The sequence below is a fragment of the Megalobrama amblycephala genome, linkage group LG3, assembly GCF_018812025.1.
Source record: "Megalobrama amblycephala isolate DHTTF-2021 linkage group LG3, ASM1881202v1, whole genome shotgun sequence".
Classification (NCBI taxonomy): Eukaryota; Metazoa; Chordata; class Actinopteri; order Cypriniformes; family Xenocyprididae; genus Megalobrama; species Megalobrama amblycephala.
In genome coordinates this window covers 38,354,697-38,377,193 of record NC_063046.1, presented here as the reverse complement: position 1 = coordinate 38,377,193, position 22,497 = coordinate 38,354,697, and the positions used below count along the sequence as shown (strand labels likewise).

Here is a 22,497-nt window from a genome sequence, read left to right as displayed (position 1 = left end):
AGGTTATGCGTATTTGCCGTGCTGTCCGAGGGTAAGGCTCTGAGCTCGGAATTGGGCCCGAACCCAGCGTACTCCCCCCATGGTTGGGATAAGAATAGTTAGAAGTGAGGAGATGGGGTGGTGAAGGGATGCTGGAAAATTGTATAGGAACAGAGGCAAGTCTGTTGTAATATAGCTACCTCTTATCTTGTTAATTGAGTTTATTAACTGAATGTGCTCCTCTCTTGTTAATTAGGTTAATTGAACGTGCTCCTTCCGAACATTAAACTAAATAAAACATCATTAAATCCATTTTAATTCAGAATTCTCAGAGAACATTCAAAAGTAATATTCCCATAATGTTTGCGAGATTATAAAATGATATGATCTCTTAATGGAACGTTCACATAAAAAAAAAAAAAAAAAAAAAAAAATCTCGTTTAAAAACTGGACGTTTTCTGAGAACGTCCAGTTTATTTAAAAATGTTTTGAAATCCACCTTCAATTTGATAATTTTACAAACATTATGGGAATGTTACTTTTAAAAATGTTAGGTGAACAGGTACAGGTAAAAAACTGCATTTGAACGATTTATAAATAATGTTTTATCATAACATTTTAAGAAGATTATTAAAGACTGTATAACTTTTAACGAACGTCTATTAATGTAAAACGTTTGTTCATAAGTTTGAGGGAACCACAAAGTTAGCCAAAATTCTGAGAATGTTCCCTTAGCTGGGATGTTACATAATGATTACTAATAATTTTAAGATGCAGAACTAGGTACGTGTCTATAAAACAGTAGCCTAATACAAAACTTTTTTTGTTAGTGTTCTGTAAGTTTTAGCTACTAATGGTTATTTAGACCTATCTAGCAGACGTTTGGAAATAAATATTAAGTCAGATAACAATCTGCGATAAAAATAAAATCAACCGATCAATCAAAAATGAGGCATTTACTCGCAGCTAAAGAGAGGATAATAATGATCCATATGAATCAAATGAACCTGTTTCTTGAGTCTCACATGATCTCTGATGTGTGGCGCGTTTCTCCGGCCATCCGGCGGCGCGAGGCGGAACTGCAGGCGCTCGCGCGCGCGCGTCAGTCTAGAGCGCACACACACTCACAGAGTCAGGTATCTCCTCTCCGCGTGCGAGTGTTTCTCTGTGATGCTCGCGGGTGTCGGACGCGCGGATGATCGCGGCTGATTGTCAGTGTGTGGAATAAGACGCTCTTCATCCTCATCCTCATCTTCACTCTCCTTATCGCGGCTGTTTCTGGCTGGAGTGACAGAAAGACATAAAACCTTCCTCCGGATCCTCAGCTCACCTCTGAAGGCTTTGGGTGAGTCTTCGTCCTCTTGATCTTTATCAGAATCGTCATCCTCCTCATTGTCTTCGCTTTGTACTGATGATTGTGTATTTCTCTCGTGTGTTTCAGTCAGTGGTTTGTGATCTTCAGCGTTTGGAGTAAGTACAGACACTTTAACTCACTATAAGTGTGTGTGAGAGACCAGGACATGTGTGCAGAAACTCCCAGTGAATGTGAAACTGTGTGTTTGTGTGTGAGATATGAGCTCAGACTCGTGTGTGTCGTTCCTTCAGGAGTGTATAATATGCCTGTGTGTGTTAACCAAACATGTTCGCAGAAAGTGTGTGTGCTTCAGGTTTGTTGTTGGTTGAAGGATTTCCGTGTCACTTATGATAATGATAATGATGAAAATGTCAGACACCAGCCTGTGTGAAAGCACAAACTCACATCTGTTATTTTTTTATTGGCTTGGCTTCTTTTGGCTTGTACTGCTGCTGGTGTGTGTGTGTGTGTGTGTGTGTGTGTGAGGGTGTGTGTTCTAGGCTTTCGGGTCAGTGGTGCTACTGTGGTTCGTCATGGGATTTCTGGGTCTCTGATGATGATGATGATGATGATGATGATGAAAATGTCTGATCAGGCAGAAAAGCTTGGTCCATGTGTGTGTGTTTAGCTGTAGTTTGAGGACATTTTTTTTGTTTTCTAGAAGTGCGATACAGACAAACCTGCATCCGGAGATGTCCTCATTTGGACAATCATCTTATAGTACACATACATTATATTTAATTCTAAAAATGTATGACTTTTTTTAGTGTTTGTAGAATATATCATGATCTAATGAAATGTGCTCATTTACATAAATGTGTGTGTGTTTGAGGGAGTTTGTGGTCATTCTGAACTCTCGGATATTTTTGCTGATCTGACTCAAATCTCACACTGTTCTCGCAAGTGTCTTGTGTGCTTTGTAATGTGAATTCATTATTTGTGTTTACATTAATGACTCCAACAGCTCCATCAGTAAACTCTCATAATTAAAGACTGCTTCATCATCATCATCATCATCATCATCATCATCACTTACACATTTAATTTCATTCTGTTAATCTAATATAGAGACTTTATTTAACAATGCAGGCCTTTGCTATGTTTCTTACTGCCTTCTCATTTTTTTCTGGTCTGTTTTATAGTCAAACTCAAGCTGCTGGTGTTGTTTTGAGTGCCTGTCTGTCTGTCTCAGTGTCTGTCTGGAGTTGATCCTTTCTCTACGCTGCTCCTGTGATGGTTTTTGTATCAGTAAAGCAGCGGCTTACAGAACAGTGGGATTTGGGACTGTGTGTGTGTGTATATGCACGCATGCTCATTCATTTGGATTGTGGGAATCCTGCGAGTGCTGTGATTACTGGTGCTTGTGGATCGGGATAAGGCATGTTCTTCTCATGGATAACGCCCACGGCACTCTGCTCGGCCGCTGGGCTGTTTAAAGCTTGAAGCAGAAAGATAAATACTCAAATGGAAAATGTTTTTAGGGAAGAGCTGCTAACAGCTCAAATGTTCATGAAAAAAACGGCAAGATCTTGGATGTTTCTCTCACCGAGTTTGAAATGTGAAGCGTCTTTAAAAGTCATGGCTGAATTGACAAATATCTCTTTAAATGTGTTTAATAACACGTGCAGGGAAATGAAAGCATTTGCATTTGAGCTGAATTTGTTCTGACCATAAAAATGTCATATTTCACTGTGTGTGTGTCTGGTCTGTTTAACTTTCATACCACACACTTATTTTGTGCTGTTATGCCAATCTGTTGAGCAGCTGACACACAGACACACACACAGACGCACACACAGACACAGACACACACACACACACACACACACACACACACACACACACACACACACACACACACGTCTGGTCGCTATCTTTGTGGGAACTCTCCATAGATTTAATGGATATTATACTGTACAAACTGTATATTATATCCTCTTACACTTATCCTACCTCTAAACCTACCCATCATAAAAAACTTCCTGCATTTTACATTTTCAAAAAACGAATTATGTATGATTTATAAGCTTGTTTCCTCATTGGGACACGAGTCCCCTGGAGTCAGTGTGCATTCAAGTCCCCACTGGGATAGAAACATGGACATGCACACACACAGACAGACACAGAGAGTGCTTATATTGGGATGTAGTGATGGTGATTTGGCCTACTTGCTGTTTGATGTTTTCAGGAGATTCACTTCTATCATAAATATGTATGTGTATGTTTCTCTATCACTCTCTGGGTGATAGTTGATATGAAATACTTTTGGGTAATTGACACATCGGTGTGACACTAAACCCCATCTGAAACTATTTCACCCTTTTATTCTGATTATGATGATTACTTCATATTAAACGACTGCATGGAATATTTGTACTTTTAAAAATTTCAATTAAAGCATTCACCGCGCTCTCCCAGCTAATAAGGTGCAATGACCTATATTTCAATTAAGGAGACAAAGAAGGTCTGCACTCTAAAAGAGACTTTAATAGAAGTTCACAGGAGATAAGTCAACAAACATTTCGGCTCTTCGCCTTCGTCAGTGTCGAAGGCGAAGGACACTTACGAAGGCGAAGAGCCGAAACGTTTGTTGACTTATCTCCTGTGAACTTCTATTAAAGTCTCTTTTAGAGTGCAGACCTTCTTTGTCTCCTTACTTTTAAAAATTTGTCACACAAAAAGAAAAAGTGCAAAGAGTAATTAAAACAAAACTTAAAACATTGTACCTTATACATTCAGTTGGATTTTATTATAGAGATACTGTTTTCATATTTCAGTAAACAAATTAATCATGCATATTAATAATTTGTTAGAATCACTGAGTAGACAAAAACTGTCTTTAGAAGTCAACATGTTAGTTTTATTTAAAGTATGATTGTGTTTATTTTTATTAGGGGCCAAGCAAAAAAGGTGCATATATACGGAGCCACGGACATGACATGTAGGAAAAAAATAGTAGGCTAAATCGTGTGCACGATTTATTAATTCGTTCCCTCGATTTACTAAAACGTGCGCACGATTTATTAATTCGTTCCCTCGATTTACTAAAACGTGCACACAATTTACTATTTCGTTCCCTCAATTTACTAAAACATGCACACGTTTTACTATTTCGTTCCCTCGATTTATAAATCATGCGCATGATTTATAAATCGAGGGAACGAAATAGTAAGTCGTGCGCACGATTAAATTTTTTTCTTCTTGCATGTCATGTGTGGGGCTCCGTGCATATAGGCAACTGTTGTATCCAGTAGTTGTCGCCTTGTTCTTGTTCTTGTTCTTATTCTTCCTTCTTTCTTCTTTCTTCTTCCTTCTTCTTTCGTCGTCTTCTTCTTCTTCATCCACTATTGATTCTATGGGTGCCCACAGAACTGTATGTTAAAAAGATGTGACATTTGGCACACAAATGAGCAGTCTGAAAATTTAACCACAGCAGATTTGGAGTCTCTAACTCAAACCCTCTAGCACCACCAACTGTCCAAATATGCACTCATTATTATTCAAATAACTTTTGAACCATAAGGGCTAGGAACAAAATTCATTTTCCATAAAACTTTCTGACCATTCAGACAAAAATGGAATTCAAATTGATTAATCAAACTGTTTTTGATAACGCATGAAACAGTTTGAGAAAGAGAACTCCAAAGTGGACATGAGGCTATATCTCTGCAATGCTTTAGCGTATTCAAACCAAACTTGGTCTTGTGTCCGAAATCACCCCCTAATATACCCTTAAACGTTATCGAGTGCACTCATTAAATCCCATAATGCATCATAATAATGAGTGTACAATTGATGTACACTCAATAGCTAGAGAATACCAATAATGCACTGTGAGGGTAGTGACGAATGAAGTCCCGCTTGTGAAAATGGCACCCGCAGCTGAATCATCCATCCATCCATTTTCCAAACCACTGGTCTAATGTATAAATTCCTTTTTAATTGATTGTTAAATTGTTGAATTAAGGTTTATACATGCTAGTTTCCATGGCAGAGTTCAATATAAATCTTTTCATTACTACTGGAGCTGCCAGTTTTCTAAGTTTCAAATGATTATTAAATAGGAAGCACAAACTATACAAAAGCGGCAGCCCTTCCGGCACTCTCAATTTACTCACTAATTTTCATTCACTCCTTCAAGTGGACTATATTAGTGGAGTAAGGAATAGTGGGAAGTGTAGTGTAGGGAATAGTGAATGAGGGAATGGGGGGCGATTTCAAACACAGGTCATGGCAACCATGACCTGAGTTTTTATTTATTTATTTTTTTTAACTTCTGAACAGTTTGTCCAAAAAAACTTATTCAGTGCAGCATACTTAGCCAAACAATATCCAATTTAAAATTTTATCATAAAATGCTATATTTTCAATGCAAAATTTTAAGATATTAATACCAGACTATGTGTGTCATTGTCATCCAACGCTGACCACACCGGATCAATCTGGTGTCGTTGCCACCTATATGTCAAAAGTAATAAGCAAGTATGTCACATTGCAAGTGGTTGTATATATGGGTTTTCAACGATTTTGCTTAAATTCGTCTCCAAATGTCTTTATTTACTCATTTTTGCAGTTGGTCTGATGCTCCCTGCCTTGATTTGTAGCTCCTTGTTATGCCTCTGTTGTGCTTGGCCACTTAATTGCTGCTTGCAGCTATATTTGCAATTGCATTTGTCAGTAATAAAATAATTATAATAAAAAAAAAAAAAAAAAAAAAAAAAAAAAACATGCATTTATTATTTGAAAATAATGTTTTGCATTAGGGTGGGAATTTTTAGAAACAATGGGTTACTTGTTACCTACGTCACCTGATTACATCATCCCCAACACTGTCTATCACTTATGATGAGCTATATTATTAGTGCTGATTATTTATATTTTATCCTTTACTTTTGTTTTATGAGTTCTTTTCTCTGTGTTAATGTTATTTTTTCTTGTTGGTTTCATTGTCAGCAGCTAAACTACATCTGCCATGGCAATATGAATGTACTGTTATTTGTCATGCTAATAAAGCATTAAAACTGAAACGGGGTGGTGGGGGGGTGGACAGCAGGCTGGTCTCACTGTGTGATCGACCATCTGCTCACCTTAACGCGACTCACAGAGTGAAATAATAAGGAATGAAAGAATGAAGGAAACAAGGATGAACAATGAGAAAATCAGTCGCTGTTAGAGGACGACAGGCACAGACAGTCAAGTTTTCATTCACCTGCTCCACCTTTGCTCTGATGAGACTAATTAAACCAAACCGCTCTGTGTATCTCTCTCTCTCTGTGTCTCTCTCTGTCATATGACACACTAATATCCTGTCCATATGTTTTCTACACTCCACGCACCACTAACACGCTACCCAACCACCTACTAGGTAAGACGACTCCACCCCTCCGATGATGATGTAGCTCCACAAAGTGAGATTACTCAGGTCCATTAGATTCAGATAATCTTGACAGTAACTAACATTTTCCCACTACAGTGCAAAAACTAGAGCCCTTTACCATAGATAAGTGGTTCTCAATAATTTCACTAAAAATGATAAAAACTGAAAGATTGTAAATTGAAAAACCTGCATTGTAAAACACCTACAATAGTTTCACTTTGTAATGCCATGGGAACATTGAAAAATATAACAGTAAGAGAGAACAATAGATCAGAACATTACTTTTAATTTAAATAAACAAAAAATTTAAATGTTTCAGTGATGTTTGTATGAACAATATTTAATCAGTAGTCTCACGAGTTCAGCTTCTTGTACGTCTTCTTGCTGGAACATGGCAGCAGAGCGGCGCATTCACATTAGCAGCTTGTGATGTCATCCGCTGAATAGGTGCTTTTTAATGGCGAGGAACTTCTATGTCGGGCTTCTTCAGATGGTGAAAGGTCAACCGTTATAAAGGAAGAGCACCAACCGCTATTCACGCACTTGAATGTTGTTGTAACGGCTGGTTTTTGGTTTTATTTCTTCTTCTGCTGTTTGGAATGGATGTTACACATGATCATTTGGTGTCACTGTGTCTCAGAAGGTTTCGGTCAAAAGCAGATCCTATGAGTTTTCTTCATGAATATCCTCAAGCAGATGTACCATCAGCACCCATCAGCAGTCCTGTTCTCATTATGGAGGAAAAAGACAGTAGAGCAGGATTGTCCACTCCTGTTCCTGGAGATCTACCTTCCTGCAAAGTTCTTGATCGAACACAACTGAATCAGCTAATTAAGATTTTCTGGAGCACTTATAATTACAGACATGTGTGTTGGATCTGAACTCTGCAGGTAGGTAGATCTCTAGGAACAGGATTTGGCAAGCCTGCAGTAGAGATATAAGATATGAAATGACGTAGATGGAGAGATAGAAGGCTGCATTCAGGAGGGGCTTATATCCAAATAGATACAAATACTAGTTAAGAATGATCATCTGTAGGAGACACTAAGGATGAACCTGTAGCTCTTCATTTCAGCAAACCTGTGTATTGGATAGTGTGAGAGACACTGCCACTGTCCATTAGTCTGGACACCTGTCTCCTACACATGCTTTCTACAGAGGGTCTAGGTCAGACCCAGTATGTTCATGGACTTGTTCAGTCTTTAACAAGAATCTTTAGAACATAGGTGCATTCTGGGAAGGATGTCAAAAATTGCAGATATCATATTATGTCATCTTGAAAGATTCCATTTTGGAAAGAGAAAGGTTAGTTCTCTAGACATTTACAGTAATATGAGCGAGCAAGAGTTCTTATATTAAATCATCCTGTAGCTCAAACTGTATAGCATGGCACTAGCGAGGTCATGGGTTTGATTCCCAGGAAAAGCAAGACCTGACAAAACATGTAGCTTTAATGTAATGTACAGTGTCAACTTGGATAAATGTGTCTGCCAAATGCGTGAATTTAAATGTAGTCCTACAACTGTGTAAGGTTGCACTGTTTGTATCACTTAATTTGTCAATGTGCAAATTGTTCCAGACCAGACTATGTGAGTGGTGTGGAAGTGGAGTTGTCATTGAAGCAAGTAAGGCAACATCTACCAAACAGTCAAAGCGGCATAAAAGTGAAAGTCTGGATTGCAAGGGACAGGGTTTTTATCACTAGTGAGTGGGGAGCAGGAAATGGAAAACCTGGAGGGAATCTGGAGTAAGTGATACACAGTGCATTGAGCAAGGAGGGGAAGCCTCTGTGGTCTGTTCGTTGCTTAGCGACAACACTTCATACTATAGGTTCTTTATATTAATGTACTCTATATTAATTATATCTATATAACTTATATAACAAAAACAAACAAACAAAAAAAATCTTACAGTGATGTCTCAAACAAAAACAGCTAATGCTAGTTTTGGTACCAGCTGATAGGCAGCATGCTTTTAAACGCTCCCCTGCATATTTATGTTTTCGCTCTGAAGAGCGTCAAAGGTTTCTATTTACTCGTTTTGCAGTTTTGAGCATTGTAGCCAATCACTGACATGTCTGTTGAGTGCATGAACGCAATGGCCTATCAGAGGTGTTTAGTTCACCCAAAAAATGAAAATAATGTCATTTATTACTCACTCTCATGTAGTTCTACACCTGTAAGACCTTTGTTCATCTTCGGAACACAAATTAAGATATTGTTGATGAAGTCCGATGGCTCAGTGAGGTCTCTATTGAGAGCAAAGCCATTCAAACTCTCAAGGTCCATAAAGGTACTAAAAACATATTTGAAACAGTTCATGTGATTCTATCTTAATATTATAAAGTGACAAGAATACATTTTGTGCACCAAAAAAAACTAAATAACGACTTTTCAACAATATCTATATGGGTCGATTTCAAAACACTGCTTCATGAAGCTTCTGTGTTTTATGAATCTTTTGTTTCGAATTAGTGATTCGGATCTCCTATTAAATGGCTAAACTGCTGAAATCACGTGACTTTGGCACTCCGAATCACTGATTCCATTTGTAAAGCTCTGAAGCAGTGTTTTGAAATCGGCCCATAGATATTGTTGAAAAGTCTTTCTTTTTTTCTTTTTTTTTGGTGCACAAAAAGTATTCTTGTCGCTTTATAATATTAAGATAGAACCACTGAACGGGCAATTGTGCGATTGTCCCCTATGTTCCGCACAGCGTTGGTCTGGTTTCACACTCAACTTGATTCTATCAAGGTGCACTTGTGTTCATCTCACATCCTCACAAATGTGCACACCTAATGTTTGAAAACAGAACGAAGTCAAAATATTGTGTTTTTTATTAATTTGGTGCTATTATGCACAGCAGAGTAAACAACACTTGGGTTTACTGTATGTGCTTCGCATGAAGGAGGCTTTCTGTTGGTTTTAAATGGAATCTTTAGAGAAGACAGCGGATTACCATTGATTTGCTTCCCTGATTGCACACGCTATGCACAATTACACTGCAGGCTCACTCTCACTTGTATCCAAGGTAAATCATCAACACTGTCATCCCTTATGTGAGTTTTATAGAACTAAATACATTGTCATTGGCTAAAACTCATGCGCAGGTTACTGTGCGCACCCGAGTCTGTGTTGCTTTCTCATTTATGTGAATCGCTTCAGGTAGTCCCAGGTTCGGTACCCCGGTGCGCACCCGGGTCCGCATGACAGCTTTCACATAAGCAATTTTTTCCATGCGAACCATGCCATTTCAAATTAATCTGTCAGTGTGAAAGCACCCTAAGTTAGCACAGAATCCACTCAATCAAGATCATGTTCACTGACAGCACACCCATGAATTCTCTCGTTATAACCAACAAAGTGTAGACATGATGTAAATAAGAGATTTATGATGCAATGTAGTCAGGTTACTATAACAGGTGTTTTCACTAGAGTGTAGAAGTTTCGCTAAATTGAAGCATTTTACAGGTTCACAGTGTTTATAAAGGCAGCGCTCTTTGCTTGCTTTCTCTACCCATTTACAATTTGAATAAATGTTATGTTTTCCATGCTGGAAAACAATGAGTGTGTAGTTCATGAGTTTGCCTGCCCATTGAGCCTTAAAGGTTAATAGTAAAACAAACTTGGCTTGCTGTCCGCAGATGAGGCTCCAACCCGAAGCTCGGCTCGAGCTCCCAGTTAACGCCCCCCCACCCAAGGAACTGCACGTAGGAGGAAAGAGAGAATTAGAGGAGGAGACGGGGAGGAGGAGGGTTGCCAGAAAATTTTGTCAATGGGATGATGTGGTGTTTGCATCTTATATAGTACGCATGTAGTGATGATTGACAGGACTGAATGTTTAGGCTCCTCCCGAACCTACATTTGGAACTTTATTTCAAGTCGCGATCTTTGTCGGTTGGGCTGGGTGCTGCTGTCGGATAATGAGTTGTTTATTCTGTTAAGTATTGAGGGTGCGGGGCGGGTGTGGGTTTACCAAACAGGACCCATGCAGGACTCTGCATGCTTGCTCTTTGCAGGGACCTAAAAACAATCTTCTGATTACCATCTAGGCAGCAGACAGCAAGTTAGCTCATTTCTGAGACACAGCCCTAGGATGTTACTCTCAGATTGGAAGAACTCAGAACATCTTGTGAAACACATCGAATGACCTAAGCTGTCACTTATGCTAGTTCCCACCTGCTCATACACACACTTCTGCAGTCTCACAATCTGTGGTCTGCCTGTCTGTCAGACAGCATGTGATTCGTCATATCATGGAAGTGTCCACCTGCATCTCTTCCTGCAGAAGTAAAAAAAAAAAAAAAAATCCTTACAGTTCTCACAGCCATGTCCATGTGACAGCAGAATTTTGGCATTTTGTAGCTTTTAAATGACAGAATCCAACTTTATTCTGGGCTATAGGGATTCTGGTGGGCCAGAACAAGATATGTCTTCAAGATATGAAGTATCGGTGATACTAGTCTGCAGTCATTAGGGATGGAGGTGAATCCTCTCTTTGGCATCAGGATCAAATGTTTTCTTGAGCACAGGGAGTTTTACCAGACAGAGACTCAGGTTAAATAGGTGATGGGTCCTGTTTAACAGCTGCACTTGAGATTAAAGCCCGGGTATACTTCACTTTCTGCGCCCGGACGCAGTCGCGTCCGCACGTCTTTCAAAGTATACTAAACCAAGGATGCGCGTGGATGACAGAGTTCGACACATGCGCAGTGCAATTTTTCCTATACTATTACCAGACAACTGGACATTCACTAGGCAGGATCGGAGAAGAAAAATAGTGCAGCCACCATTGCAACATAGTTCAGAAGATACACCAAGAGAACAGGAATCAAAAACAATGGAGAAGGCATGCTTTTGAGTTTACTTGTCTTATTTTTGAATCGTTCTTATACTCTTCTTCGACGACTGCACAATTGTGCTCAGTAGTGTGCATATTGCCACCTAGTGGACTCTTCTTTCCTGCTTGCGCATGCACTGTTGCACGCGCGCTGTCCGCGCGGCCTCAAAATTTGGAAAATTACGTCATGCAGAGGGCTCGTGGCCGGCTGCACACCCCGTCCGCACGCAGCCCAAATTTCGAGACCGTGGTGCACGAACGGCTGAAGTATACCCGGGGCTTAAGTGATAGATGTCAACTGGTCCTCAGATCTTAATGGAAACTCTTTATTTCCTTGTTCACCTACTCTGCTGTGATGTCCAGTTTTGGGTCAAACTTTTAAAGACCTTGTTTAGTGTGGTTTGCTTCTGTGGTCAAACCAGTTAAATTAATGATTCAGCTTGATGGGCATTTCTATTTGTTCTTATGAAAAAATTGCTCAGCCAGTGATCATCTGTACCTGTGCAAATTCCTTTGGAGCTTGCCCTCTACCCTCCCCCTGGAGTACTTGGTGTACAGTACTCTAAGATACTAATATGCACCTCTAAGGTGTAAATAAGGTTCAAAGTTGTCCCTTTAAAGATATTGCCCTAGTGGCAAGCTGTTTTACCCCGAAATATAAGATTTTTTTGCATGGTGCAGTCAGAAACAGTCCACTCCTCAAGTTCCTCATGGTCACAAGTTTGCTGACTGTAGGTGTAGACACTAACAGAAGAAACACACAAGTACAGTATATCTCTTGGTAGACTGGTAGGTGGAAACTAGTGGAGGTAGAGTATAGGTGTATAAGTGGAGTGGTAGACATAACAAAACATGAAAAGTCCTCGGACATCACCAAGACAGTACCACTCACTGTGTTTAAAAAAATAAATAAAATTTATGTGTTTTCCTCACATTGATGGAGTCTGACATGAATCTGTAAGCATCCACCTAGCAATACCCTGGAAACTGCTTAACAGTTTCCTGACAACTATTTAAAACACCTTAGCAAGCACCTATCATCTTTCTAATAACTACTCCAAAACCACTAACATCAGCCTGTAAACAATCTAGCTACACCTTAGAAACACTCTAGTTACCAACCCAACCACATTAGCAACCACACAGAACTCTGTAACCTTCCAATCAGCAACTGCCTTGCAAATACCTACAGTAATACAACCAATCAATACAAAACGATCTGGTTCGACAAACTGTCACACTATAAGTTTCAAACACCCTGTCAATGCTGGAGCATAAAAAGACCCTCTATATGCTGTTGCTACAAAGTTACACAATTTAACTTTTAAACATATTTTTGTGGATATGAACAGAATATTTCTGTGAATGTGTTCTTTTTTTATTTTTGTGATTAATTTGTGCATCTGAACACCCACTGCCTTCCTCACAGTCCCACAACTGAGACTTTTAGACTTGATGGATTTCCTTTGTGATTTCTGTTTATTATTTGTTTCTACTGCTCAGCAGTAGACAGAGAACAAAGGAGAGAAAATAAAACTATGAAAGAAAAAAAAAAGACACTGTAACACACCATGAAGTGTTTTGCAGGAGTGCAAATTAAAACAGCATGAAGAATAATTTCCTAATAATTATATATATATATATATATATAATAGAGAGAGAGAGAGATAGATATATAGATATAGAGATATAGATATATACATATATATAGATATATATTTTTATACATCCAAATAACAGAGAAGTTCATGTTTTAACAGCTCATAAAACTGAGTTTTAAAACCAGTAAAAGTTGGGAGCTATAGCACCTTCATATCAGTGTCAAAATGCATTTTTGTTAGAGTGTACTAGTGTGTCTATGTTCTCTCATCCTGATGTAGTGATAATGCTGTATTCTCAAGTCAGATGCCTTTAGATAATGACTTGAGCTCCTACACACACCAGCAATTATAACACCAAATCACACAGTATGCTTGGATAACACCACTTCCGTAGCATGCATTACTCCTAAGTACAATCAATCTTCAACTAGGCCTTCTTTTACCTGTTCATCTTTCAAAAAACCTTTGGATGTTCATCTGTGGTTAGGAGTATTTAGAATTTAAAACCTTGGACAAATATAACACCATTACTTTAATACTTTAAGAACCTCTAAAAATATTCAGTTACTATTAAAACATCCACTATAATAGAATGAATTATTAGTGATTCATATGTTGCAAACAAAAATCCATTTAGTCAATGTAATATCTAAGTAATGCAGTATGGTAGGGGTGTGACGAGATTTCTCGTCGAGGCGAAAAGTAGTCTCGTGATATTGCCATGACAGAGTGTTAGGATGATTAGGAAAGAATATGCCACCGCTACGTTTACATTACGCCTCCATTGTCGTTTTGCTTTGTATTTAAAATAAAAACATTTAATTCAGTTGGATAACGGTCACCGCTGCTCAATATTTACAGAGTTACGGGCGAAGTGAAAGTAAACGCGAGGGCGCATTCAAACGCGATTTCAATACCCCACATTTTGAAAGCGGCTCCCTGGTGAATGCAAATATCTCTCAATATGAAAGCTATTTTAGGCTGGGCAGTGTAGTGGTAACTATCTCTTAGCTCTGTATCAAAGAAAAATTTGGTCTTATTTGCACTTTGAATATTGAGTTCATGGTTGCACTTATTGTAAAGTGTTACCATAAAAATGAATAACAGTTTTCTCTTAATCTTATTAAGCACAAACAATAAGGTTTCATTTGTTAACATTAGTTAATGCACTGTGAACTATCATGAACTAACAATGAATGGCTATTTTTATTAACTAACATAAACAAAGATTAATAAATACTGTAGCAAATATGTTGCTCATTGTTAGCTGATGTTGGTTAATACATTAATGTTAATAAATGAGACCTTATTGTAAAGTGTTACCATTTTTATTTATACTGTTTTTATTTCTATGATCAGTTTGTGGAAAGGAGTTCAGTTAGGAGGTCAAAAGTTGTAGAAGCTCATAAATCATCTACAGTAAGATCTGAAGAGACTGAAATCATACAGAAGAGAAGTCAGTCAGTTGAGTTAGTGGCAAAACCTTTTACAGTACTCGAGTATTGTTGTCTTTTACTGCATATGATAATTCATACTCAGAAAGTAGAACTGAAATGACATTCATTACAAGATGATTAGTTAAAACATTTCAAATGCACCTGCAGAATATTTTTTCTAGTCATGTATTTCGCCATTGAGGATTTCTTAAAAATAGTGTAAAAATCTTGTCTCGTCTCGTGAACTCAATCTCGAGTCTCGTCTCGTGAGATACCTGTCTCGTCACACCCCTACAGTATGGTATTCTAAATATTTGTCTGCAGTATTTATTGTGTATTGTGTAAATTCCTGCAATCAGTTTACAACCACAGACCTAATTACAATCATGTTGTACTTTAATTGGTTTACACATGCATAAAAGATTTACATTTTAAACAATTTGCATTCATACATGTGTCTATGACAGCTGAAAGGGCACATTTCTGTGAAAGGAAGCTCACATACAATTTAGAACATTTACATTTATTCATTTGGCAGATTATCCAAAGTGACTTCCATTGCATTCAAGGTTTATGTTTTATCAGTTTATGCATTATCTGGGAATCAAACCTATGACCCTGGCGTTGCTAGCAGCATGATCTACTATTTGAGCTGCAGTTTGGAAACAGTAGTTTAAATGTAATGTTACCTTTTCCAGAAATTAATTCAGTTAGTTTTGGATTAATATTTAACTTTTAAATTTGTCTTTTACATTAACATGCCAACATAGGCAATTCATACACATACAGTATGTACTGCACATACAAACACAAACACATCAAGAAAACCAAACCTCTGATTAAAACCTGTTCTTCCACAAGCAAGTTCTATACAACTCCCATCACCTGCATGTTTGCTTATTAAATATGTAATTAATTCTCATTTCTATGTGCATGTTTGCTTATTAAATATGTAATTGATTCTCATTTTAATGTCCAATAATAGTTCACTCAGCTGTTTAAAATATTTTACCATTTTAAAATCCATTCCACACAATTTTGCAGATTTCCCTTCAAAAATAGTGGACTCCATTTGGGCCTACTGGTTAGGAAAACTACCTTTGGCCAGAATTTCATTTAATCATGCTATATTTCAACTGCAAAATACATAAACACCATTTTCTGCACATTCTTGCAGAAAGTCAAACATTTACTAACATTTAAAACTGAGAGCTGTTCTCCTAAACACTTCAGCTGCAGCGCATCTCACATACTCACTTTCAATAAAGAGAAAAAAAAACAAACAAACAAAAAAAACATCTGCTTTAAAAATCTCTATTGTACGCTGGAGAACTCTTCACCCCAGAGGAGCACAGAATGCAGATTCCTGAAAATTTCTGCTTCCGTTCGCACGATCCTCCTCTCTCAGCAGAAACACAGGATTATTTAGCAGTTCATTATACAGAGATTCCGCTGAAAACACACACACGCAGGTTTATCTGCCCTCTGACATCAGCAGCAAGATGTTTTCTTTATCTCGATGCTCTCGAGGCGTCATTAACTTGCGTTCAGACTTTAAAAGGCTACAGACTCTGAGGTCATGGGCTGAGCGAATTAATAAACACACTTTAATGTCTGATGTGGCCTTTGACCCCGGAGGTCACACTCTTTTCTTGGACAGTTAGACTGACATCCAGTGTGATTTTAGACAGTTTGTGATCACAGTTTGTGATCAGAGTTTCTGTAATTAAGATTATTTTACATATTTACAGTTTTTCTCAGTCGCTTTGGTGCATTTCTCACATCACTATTTACATTTGCACAACAGTTAGTTCAACCTCCACAACATTTAGTCATTTGTGCACATCATAGTAGCAGTTTCTCATTCCTTCGAACAAATTGCAAATGCTTTTGGACATGCATCAATTGCTTTCATACAACTCTCTGCTGTTTTATAACATTATCATTTGCTTATGTCATGTCAGTCAAAATTAACTATACTTGTGAATGCTGAATAGTCATTCCATATAAAACTAATAGTCCTCATTTCATTGCTTGAGTCATTACATACAAAAATGTTGAACTAGTTGTCAAAATCTGGCAAGCAAATTTTACACATTTTTTAAAATCTTTTTTTCCTGAAAATGTCTCCTAAATTGAACAGTTTCTCTCAAGTGAATCTCAACTTTCACTTATGAGAAGGGGTGTGTGAAGCATTAGTTGCAACCAATGATAAGCCACTTCTCTACAATCACTGTCAGAGCTGAATCCCATAAACCCCCACTTTACAAGCTTTTCTACAATACTGTGACACAGAAATGGAAGGTCAGCCTCGTGGAAAAGGGGTAAGGGTGCGGGGAAGAAGGAGAAGTGGACAAAACAGGGGAAGAGGAAGAAGAGGCCGAGTACATAGGCAGATCCCTGATGAAATCAGGGCTACAATTGTGGATCATGTTGTCAATCACGGCCTCACAATGGCTGAGGCTGGTCGAACTGTGCAGCCAAATGTTGGGAGAACCACTGTAAATTCAATTATTCAAACATTTCGTTGGGAGAACAGGTGTGTATAAATGGACAGTAATTCAGCACTAAACAATCTGCACTGCACTACTGTCATTGTGTCATACATGAAGCTTGCAGTGGGACAAGAACTTGTCACTGTACATTTTACATTTAGACGTACAGCTTTACTGCATCACACATTTAGTGTATTGTAGTGTACAGTAGTGTTACAGTAAAGATTTGACATATGTACTGCAATATTGTTTACAGTTATGCACAGCTCTACCCAAAGGGAGTTTATGTTTGTTGCAAATAAGGGTGTCATTTTTCTTTTGCACAATGCTGTGAACAAATTAGAATTGCAAAGAGCATATGCAGTAAAAATGTGAAACATACATATTCAATACAGTAATGTGTAACTTTACTGTATTTTTCAAATGGCTGTGCAAATAGTATATAGTGCTGTCTTGAGCATTTTCAGGTAGTGTCACCAAGATCTGACTTTTTTGCATTGGAAAACATTGACAGAGTAAACTGTCATAATGAAAACATGACAAAGCCATTTGACTATCTTGTTCATAAACAATGGTGTCAGGACTTTTCATCTTGATGACATTGACACTTTCATTGACACGAATACTTGTTTTTGAGGAATGACCTATCCATTTTGAGCAAGTGACACGCTTTTGCAGGTTATCAACTAGGTTTTTCAGTTTGTACTAATTGTTTTGAGAACTGCATTAACTGTTGTGCAAATGTGAATAGTGATGTGAGAAATGCACCAAAGCGACTGAGAAAAACTGTAACTCCCCCTGTGAAAAAGAAATGCACTTTAGAGTACTTATAAATAATATACTTAAGTGTGAAGTGAATGTGATGTTTTTCGAACAATTAATTGCATGTTTTTTTTTTTTTTTTCTTTGCAAATGAATGAAAATATTATAGTGAATGAATGCATTAGCACAGGGGTGAGGAACGTTGATCCTGGAGGGCCATTGTCCTGCAGAGTTTAGCTCCAACCCTGAAAAAAAAACTCTCACCTGCCTGTAACTTTAAAAATCCTGAAGAACTTGATTAGTTTCAGGTGTGTTTAATTAGGGTTGGAGCTAAACTCTGCAGGACAAAGGCCCTCCAGGATCAACGTTCCCCACCCCTGTATTAGCCTATATTTTGTATTTAAATTAAATGTAATTAGCTGGACTTTAGACTGTTTTTTGACCCACTTAAAAAGGACTTAAGTACATTTCTGTATGTAATTCCATGTATTATTGACTAGCATTGATGGTGAATTAAAATATACTTTGTCATTTCTATTGAAATATGTATGATATGCATTCAGTATACATTTGTAAGGATGAAGTTGCAATTTAGTACATTAAAATATATTAACTTAACCTGACATTACAAAGCACACTTTTTAAAAGTGTACTTGGGTGTGTTAAGAAGCTTAGTCATGAAAGTATACTCTCTATATACAGTAAAGTGGCCTTTTATTTCATATGATTTTAAGTATAATAAGTGCACATTCAATACAGTTAAGTGTACTTCTTTTTCTCAAAGGTCAAAAACAATATTCAGTTCTGGTAAATACAAAGTTTATTTACTTCAACAACACCTAATATTTGTTTTAAATATTTGATTTGAACATGAGAGGACTAATTCTTCCTTTCACAGTTTCATTGTTATTAGACTGGTGAAATGTCTGCCAATCAGATACAAACTTAACGTTTGAGAAAGATCTTGGTGTTTTGGTGTGCGATGTACATCAGATGGTCAGTGATGGTCTCTGGAAGTCACAAGTTCATAGCAGAGTAAAATTAACATGAGTTATTACAGTAACACACTTGCATGACAGAGCTAATCTGTGTCACACTGTCATTAGGAGTGTGTGTGTCACACTGTGAAATGTAATTTTACTTTGACTCTTCTATCTGGTGTTGAAGGGAGTCATTCATCACCAGACTCAATGAATAACACATCACAACACAGAGATCATTACTCACATAAACACACACTGTCTGTCTCTCTGACTGTCTCGCTCTCTCTGGATGGAGAACAGATCACTGTGTTTTTTGGAGTGAATAAATCATAACAGTTTGCCTCACGTCACTCAGGAACTCTCTGCTGCTCTTGTTAGAACAGACGTGTGTTTATTCCAGGATCATTTCAGAATCCCGTCCAGAAGAATTCACGTTTTTCTTCCTGTGACTTCCTAAACAGGGATAGTTCACCCAGAACATTCTGCTATCATTACTTTATGATAAAGAAGTGCTCTTAATTGTATTGAATGATATGAATTGAATTGTCATATCTTACAAGTGTGTGTGTGCATAGTAGTTTCTGCTGCTAACATTTTTATGGAAACAATAATATCATTCAAATATTTGTGGTAAAATGAAAAAAAAGAGAGAATTAATACTTGTATTCATTAAGGATGCATTAAATTGATCAAAAGTGACTTTTTATAATGTTTAAAAAGATTTCTATTTAATAGATATTTGAATTAATTTAATAAATTAATTTAATAAATGTAAATTAATGCTGTTCATTTAACTTTCTAATCATCAAGGAATCCTGAAAAAGTATCACCATTTACACAAAATTGTTTTCAACATTGATAATAATAAAAATAAACGTTTCTTGAGCGTCAAATCAGCATAATTAGATTAATTTCTGAAGGAAAATTAATCTAATATGTCTTCATGTGACGCTGAAGACTGGAGTAATGATGCTGAAAATTCAGCTTTGACACCACAGGAACAAATTACATTTTTAAATGTATTCAAATTGTAATAATATTTCACAAGATTACATGACAATACAGTTCAATTCAATACAATTAAGCACACTTCTTTATCACAAAGGAGTGACAATGTTCTGGGTGAACTAGACCTTTAAGGAAGTCACAGTAGTAAAATGTGAATTCTTCTGGATGGGTTATATTTGTAAAAATGTGTTTTAAGGTAATATTAATGAAATAAAGGCCACTTTAATGCACTTAAAGAGAGTACACTTTCATGACACACTTAAGTACACTTTTAAAAAGTGTAATGATGTCAAATTTAAAGTTTTACTTTAAAGTACATTTTAAATCATTGTTTTAATAATCTTTTTTCATGCTTTAAAGTAATAAGATACTAAAGCACATGTAAAATACTTGATTATAATTTTATCTGTGGTGTGTTATTCAACATTACCTTTAAAGTTAATATATTTTAAAAGTAATACAACTTATTAATACATGATATACGTTTCAGCAAATTACATTAAAGTATGTTTTATATCTTTTTTTTGTTCTTTAAAGAAGTATACTCATTTTGATGTTTAATGTGTTTAGATTTGTAATTTGACAAGCAGTACTCTTTTTGAAAGCATGCTACTTCTTTTTCACTAAAGGTTTACTCACTCTCATAACTGTATGAACAAGTCTTCAGTGGTTGTGTTCAGAGTGACCATGACTGCTCTATATTTAAAGATATGAATATAATATTGAAATGGCTCCATTATAAATGCATCACTGCACACATGATTTGTTTGTTTTTACAGTCTGTGGGACGAGATGAAATGATTTTCTGTTGAAATCGGCAGCAGGACGCAAAGCTGATGTTGTGCTGAACCTGGAACTTTCCTTAAAGAAGGGGTCTAATGCTATTCCATGCATTCTGACTTATTTACACTGTTAAAGAGTTGCATTCTCATGCTAAACATGGCCAAAGTTTCAAAACACAAGTTGGGCGTATGATGGATTATTTCTGTGCCAAATACACTCCTTCCGGATTCGGATAAGTTTTGGAATGTTTTTTTCGAGTGTGGCCCTGTATCACATCATAAAGGGCGGAATTCCCTGTTCCCTTTTTATTTATAATGATGTCGCAGCCAGTGTTGGGGGTAACGCATTACAAGTAACTTGAGTTACGTAATCAGATTACTTTTTCAAGTAACTAGTAAAGTAACGCATTACTTTTTCAGTTTACAACAAAATATCTAAGTTACTTTTTCAAATAAGTAACGCAAGTTACTTTTCACAGTTAATGACTGACAGATCTCCTGTCCCCATATTGAGAGAAATAAAGTGCAGAGATATTGTGTGCGCTGTGTAAGCATGATGGTTATTGTAGTTTTAGACTAAATGTGAACATGCATTTACTCATCTCACTTGCACGAAAACATTCAGTATTCCTCAAAATGAATAAAAACAGTGAAATGCAATCTCAGAATTTCTGCAAACCTGTAATAATAAACTATATTAAATTACACAAATATACTTTATGTATTTAATCTCAATTATTAACCAATGTCTTTGCTGCTGACATTCAATATACCTAATTCAACCAATTAATAAGCAAAAATACTTTAGATTAGATTTAGAAATAAGAACTAGAACTTCCTTCTTCTGTATCTATTCTTCTTTAATCCAGAATGGCAGCACAGCTGAAAGGTTTGTTTGAGCTGCGCCCTCTACTGTACAGGTGTAAATATGCATTTCCTTCAGCCTGAGGCTTATTCATTTCACTTTTGGTGTGAAAGGGCCTTTTTGCCAAAAATAGAACTTTTTTTGTTGTTATTAAAAAATAAACAAGCAAGCTCAGCCCCGGTGAGAAAAAGTAACGCAAAAGTAATATAACGCATTACTTTTCATAAAAAGTAACGAAGTAACGCATTTAGTTACTTTTTTAGGGAGTAACGCAATATTGTAATGCATTACTTTTAAAAGTAACTTTCCCCAACACTGGTCGCAGCTTGCAGACAATCGCTACACAAATGCTGCGTGTGCTTGTGACTCTTTAGCTCTGCCCATGGCACGCCTCCCGGAGTTTGGCTTTTTAAGGAAATAGTCGGTACAGCATATCTATCTTTTATAAATATGATAAAACTAAAGACTTTTCAGAGATATGAAGGATGCAGTACTACTCTATAGGTACTCAAGATTAACATGAGATTGGTGGAGACTGTGTGTGTGTTGTGTACTCTTTAAACTCCTGTGATCTGTTCTCTGTTCGAGATGATATCTCCACCACAAATCTATTTTTGCTTTCTCTCTCCTGAGACTGTGCATTAAAAATACATCCGTTTTCTATGGCATTTTATCATCAGAGCTGAAGAGCCACAGTCACACACAACATACAGACTCGAGACTGAACACATGAAGCTGCTCTGACCTTAACTACTAAATAGTGCTAAATCAAATATTTTGAGTTCTTTGTGATCATGCAGCTGTCTGACACAAACACCAAAACTCAATTACAATGAAGATTGCATTACATTTATTGAATTAGATTTTATTTGTATACTTAATTTTGTTTCATTACTTTTTTTTTTCATTTTTATCATACTTTTTTTTTTTTTTTTTTTAAATCTATTATTAAATCTAATTAGTTTTTTTGTCATTTGCTATAATATATAATGATGACAACACTGGTGTGAGAAATC

General features: G+C 36.9%; 1 protein-coding gene across 1 annotated transcript in view; it reads left to right on the top strand.

Annotated features, from left to right (window-relative positions):
* The first annotated feature begins 1,103 nt into the window (after positions 1-1,103).
* LOC125263978 (receptor-type tyrosine-protein phosphatase delta) overlaps positions 1,104-22,497 on the top strand; it is a 600,442-nt gene continuing 579,048 nt past the window's right edge. The window contains exons 1-2 of the mRNA XM_048183181.1: positions 1,104-1,324; positions 1,421-1,449. The gene's annotated coding sequence lies outside the window, so the exon portion shown is untranslated. The remainder of the gene's footprint in view (positions 1,325-1,420; positions 1,450-22,497) is intronic.